The sequence below is a fragment of the Puma concolor genome, chromosome A1, assembly GCF_028749965.1.
Source record: "Puma concolor isolate L17-30 chromosome A1, mPumCon1.1.hap2, whole genome shotgun sequence".
Lineage (NCBI taxonomy): Eukaryota > Metazoa > Chordata > Mammalia > Carnivora > Felidae > Puma > Puma concolor.
Window position 1 is genome coordinate 97,881,771 of NC_141667.1, and position 5,263 is coordinate 97,887,033.

The window sequence follows — 5,263 nt, forward strand, 5'->3', positions numbered from 1 at the left end:
CACCCCCCCATCCACAACCCCTCCAGTAACCCTCAGTTTGTTCTCTGTATTTAAGAGTCTCTTATGTTTTGTCCCCCTCCCTGTTTTTTTTTTTTTTTTTTATTTTTAAAAAAATTTTTTTTAACGTTTATTTATTTTTTTGGGACAGAGAGAGACAGAGCATGAACGGGGGAGGGGCAGAGAGAGAGGGAGACACAGAATCAGAAACAGGCTCCAGGCTCTGAGCCATCAGCCCAGAGCCCGACGCGGGGCTCAAACTCACGGACCGCGAGATCGTGACCTGGCTGAAGTCGGACGCTTAACCGACTGCGCCACCCAGGCGCCCCTCCCTCCCTATTTTTATATTATTTTTGCTTCCCTTCCCTTATGTTCATCTGGTTTCTATCTTAAATTCCTCATACAAGTGAAGTCATATGATACGTGTCTTTCTCTAATTTCACTTAGCATAATACCCTCCAGTTCCATCCATGTAGTTGCAAATGGCAAGATTTCATCCTTTTTGCTCACCGAGTAATACTTCACTGTAGGTATGTGTGTGTGTGTGTGTGTGTATATGTATATATTATATACCATATCTTCTTTATCCATTCATCTGTCAATGGACATTTGGGCTCTTTCAATACTTGGGCTATTGTTGATAGGGCTACTTAGCTTGCTTTGTTTTTTTACATGTTTCCCTTTGATGCATTTTTAGTATTAGATTAGTATTTTTACTTTAAGTTGTGAAGAAGGGATTCAAATGTCCTTTTTTCCAAAAGGTATCCAGTTGACTTAAAATGTTACCTATGTCATGTCACATTCATGAGATTTGTCTCATTTTTGTCTCGTTCTTCTGTCCCATTCATTCATGTGGGTGTTTATGTGATAGTTCCATGTGTCTTTGATGGGACCACAGATTTATTGGGGGCTCCACACATGCACTCACAATGTCACCCAACAACTGCATGGTTACTCAGTGCCCACGAGGTGGCTTCTGCCCGAGGCTGTGCCCAGAGGCAGTGGGGTGCAGTCTTCTCCCCAGTGGCCCAGGCCCAGCTGGTGCCTTCCTCCTGGGCAGCTGAGGAGGGCACCAGGGTGGCCCTCACCTGGAAAGGGGGTGAGCAGGGAGCCAGTGGCCAGGGTGGAGGGGTTGGCTGCCCTCTCTCTCCCCAAGGAGTGGAGCATCTGCAGCTGTTTCACCATCTGCTGGCTGGTCTCTGGGATCTTGCCAGCCAGGAACACCTTGTCCACAACCGTGTAAACGTTGTAGAAGTTGAACACCAGGTCCAGTTCACAGACATTTTGGAAATACTCCTTTAAGACCTCCACGAAGTTGTGGATTGCCTAGCATTGGGAAGTGATCTAGAAATGCAGACCTCCACCAGGTTGGTGTGATTGATCTCGCACGGTGGTTACGCGTGCACCTCCTCATTCAACCCGTTCCTCATCGTCATCGAACTGCATGTACCATGTGGCCAGGTGCATCTTGCCCATGCGGTCCTGGTTGAGGATGTAGCAGATCTGGGGACTGCTGTCTGGACCCCAGCTGCTCAGTCTGGTGGCTATCGGGCAGCTCCAGCTCTGGCAAGAGTTCATTTTTTTCTCCCCACAGTTTTAGGAATCGTAGCCACGTGATGTATTTTAATACCTGGTAGTCTACTTCCCCTTATTTATCATTTTCATGATGTTCTGGGTTATTCCTTCTAGTTTACTTTTCCATGAAAACAATTCCTACACTTGATCTTAGCCAAAAGGCCGAGAAGTGATCCGTGAAAACAATTCCTTAAGTTAATTGCATGGTGATATTACCAGTCATTAAATGTGATTAGGATGACACCCTGGGGTGTTTGGGATTTTTCTGCACATAAAAGAAGGAAATGGGAGGTAACCTGGCATCCTAAAAAGAAAATTGGCATTCGGAGGGATGAATTTCAATCTCAAACCTGCAGAATATTCTATGGCCTTGATCCAAGCCATGACAATGCTTGAATAGAACTGAACCAGGGTGCTGAAGATTAATGAGAAGAAAAAAACCCTAACTTTTTATAAGATTGTTTTCCTCTTTTAATAATTTTAGTATGCCAGATCTCTCAGGGTAATGGAATCTCTCTTTAGTGACTAGGAGTCATGCATTATTTCTGATTGTTCATCTGTGGTGGTGTTTTGGTATAATTTGCAGAAAAGCAATTTTTTCCTAAAAGCATAGAAGGGAGTAGCAGATAGGATTCAGTCATTAGAGGTTTTATTCACAAATATTGTGTTGGGCTTTTACATGATTTCCCACAAACAAATAAGTCTAATGAAGTCTCCTAGAAGCACATTTTTGTTACTTTTCCATTTCAGTTCCAGGACTGTAAACACACGTTTCTATGTTGTGACTAATGCACAACAAAATTTTAAGCCTAGGACTTGGCTCATATTGAAACTTTCCTACTGAAGGGATCAAAGGCATTTTGCTATTACTCTTTCTCCATTTTCCTGGGATCTGGGAGATACTGCAGAATCTCTTGTGGTCCATACTTATAAAATTCTTGGATTTATTGAGGCTTTGCTGTTATTATTTAATAATCAGTCTTAGGATTTTGCGATTCCTATCCAGGGAAAAAGCAAAGCTCAAAATTCAAGAAAAGCATGAATACGAAGCAAACAAACTGAAAATGTGAAGACCCTGTCATGTATTGAATTGTAGCTCCAAAAAGACGTATACAAATCCTAACCTCTATACCTTTGAATGTGACCTTTTGTGAAAGTAAGTTATTTCTTAAAGTTTAAGGTTCTAACATGTTGATTTGATACATTTATATATTGCCATATGATTGCCACCATGGCTTTGGTTAATACTTCTATCACCTCACATAACTATCATTTTTTTTGTGTGTGTGGTGAGAATATTTAAAATGTAGTCTGTTAGTAATTTTGAAGTATGTAATTCCATATTGTTGACTATTGGGAATAGGCTCTTTGGAAGTATGATTACTTAAGGTTCTCTAGATGAAATCATCCTGCATTTAGACTGGGCCTTAAATCTAGTAACTGGTGTCTCTGTGAGAAAAAGGGGAAGATTTGACACACAGAGACACAGAGGAGAGGACGCCATGTAGGTGGAGGCGAGGATTGGAATGATGCATTCACAAGCCACGAAAAACTAAAGATTGCAGGTAGTGACCAAAAGCTAGGAGACAGGCATGAAACAGATTCTCCCTGAGGGCCTCTGGAAAGAACGAACCTTGCTAGCACCTTGATTTCGGACTTCTAGTCTGCAGAACTGTAAGAGAGTACGTTTCTGCTGATTTAAGCCACCTAGGCTATGGTAATTTGTTATTGGGAAAAAAAAAAAAATGGCAGCCATAGGAAATTAATATAGCCCTGTCAGGAGAGGCTGGGAAGGAAAGCTTTTGTTCTGAATCTAGCACACTTGTGTTTTGCTATTTGTGTGTGTGGGTTTTTAAAAAAAATTTTTTTAATGTTTATTTATTTTCGAGAGAGAGAGGCAGAGTGCAAGTGGAGGAGGGTAGAGAGAGGGAGATACAGAATCTGAAGCAGGCTCCAGGCTCCAAGCGGTCAGCACAGAGCTCAATGCAGGCTCGAACCCACAAACCGTGAGATCACCATCTGAGCCGAAGTCAGAGGCTCAACCGACTGGGGCCACCCAGGCACTCCGAGTCCAGCACACTTGTGAAGTAGAAGAAATATTTCTTCAGCAGCTTTCTGCCTCCACCCGGTTCTCCTTCTTTTGACTTTCCTGCCCTGGTGTCCACTGTGTCAGGCCTCATTCAGATTGCTCCTTTGTGAGTCACTCTCTTCCAAGTCACAAAAGTACCCTCATTTCCTCTTCAAATCTTTTCCTGTGCCAAGACCTCCACCGGTGATCAGCTTACAACAGCTTGTTCACAGCGTGGTAGAGAACAATCATGTGGGGTGTTGACCCTCTGAGGAAAATTCTTATCTTTAAAACAGATGGAAAGGACTTTACCACAGAGGAATTCTCTCTTCTGGTATAATCTCTAGAATTAACACGTGGGCGAGGTGGATACTTTTGCAGAGGCTCTTCTTCCGTCCTCAGACCTCCGTGCCTTCTCCCCCTCAACTCTTTGCCAGGAATCCTGGTTTCCATGGCTTCTTTAGAGTGAAAGAGGGACCCCACTATCTCCATCTACACAACTGCCCTCTCCAGGCACAGCATGCCATGGCGAGTGGGGGCCAGGTTGGGCAAGGCAGATTGGCCTGGAGGTTAAGGTTCGTGGAGAAACTGCTTTGAAGGAAGGGAGATTTTTTTTTTTTTTTTGAAAGAGAGAGAGAGAGAGAGAGGGTGCAAGTGAGTGGGGGGTAGAGAGAAAGGGAGAGAGATAGGGAGAGAGAATCCCAGTGGGGCTCATGCTCACCAGAAGTGAGGCTCAAGTTCACCCAATGTGGGGCTCGAACTAATGAACCGTGAGATCATGGCTCAGCCAAAGTTGATTGCTTAACCAACTGAGCCACACAGTCACCCCCAAAGTGAGATTTTCTGTGAAGGTCATGTGTGGGCTGAACGGCTACCTAATTTTCACAGCCCAGTACAAAATAAAAATGTGGGGCCCCCTGCGCATACATATTAAGAATTTCATCATGGTGACAGCAGAGCATTAAACCATGTCAGGCCCCCCCTCCTTCTTCTGAAAGAGAGAGAGTGCATGCAGGGGATAGGGGCAGGAGAGAGAGAGACCGAGAGAGAGAGAGAGAGAGAGAGAGAGAGAGAGAGAGAATCCTGAGCAGGCTCCACATTCAGTGTGGAGCCCAGTATAGGCCTCGATCCCATGATCCTGGGATCATGACCTGAGCTCAAATCAAGAGTCAGAATCTCAACTCCCTGAACCACCCAGGTGCCCCAATATCAGGGCCCTTCTAAACATGGGACCCTGTGCCACCACACAGGCTTCACACCCATGAAGCTGGCCCTGTGTGGGGGTCACTGAAAGCTTTGAGTCAGAACAGAGGGGCTGTGTTAACTTGCATCAGTAGGTGTCTATTTGTGGACTTGAGCTCACTCCAGAAATTGGTGTGGCACAAAGAGAAGCTGCCACTATCAGAGATGTGGGCTTGGCATGGGGACTCAAAGGAGGGGATGTGCAGGTTGGCTAGATGAGGTGGTGCAGGTGATGGAAGAAAAGAGAAAACAGAAAAAAATGGCCTGATACTTAAAATTTTCTCCACCAGGAGGAGCCTGGTATCTGGGGGAGTTCTTGTTTTTGGACCCCAAAGTCATCTTCTGCCAGTCCAAGAGCCAATTAGTTGGCATAAGCAAAGG

The 5,263-nt window shown here is 44.6% G+C and overlaps 1 pseudogene; it reads right to left on the minus strand.

Annotated features, from left to right (window-relative positions):
• Window positions 1–948: 948 nt before the first annotated feature.
• Window positions 949–1,575, minus strand: LOC112860573 (AP-2 complex subunit sigma pseudogene; annotated as a pseudogene).
• Between the last annotated feature and the right edge of the window lie 3,688 nt (window positions 1,576–5,263).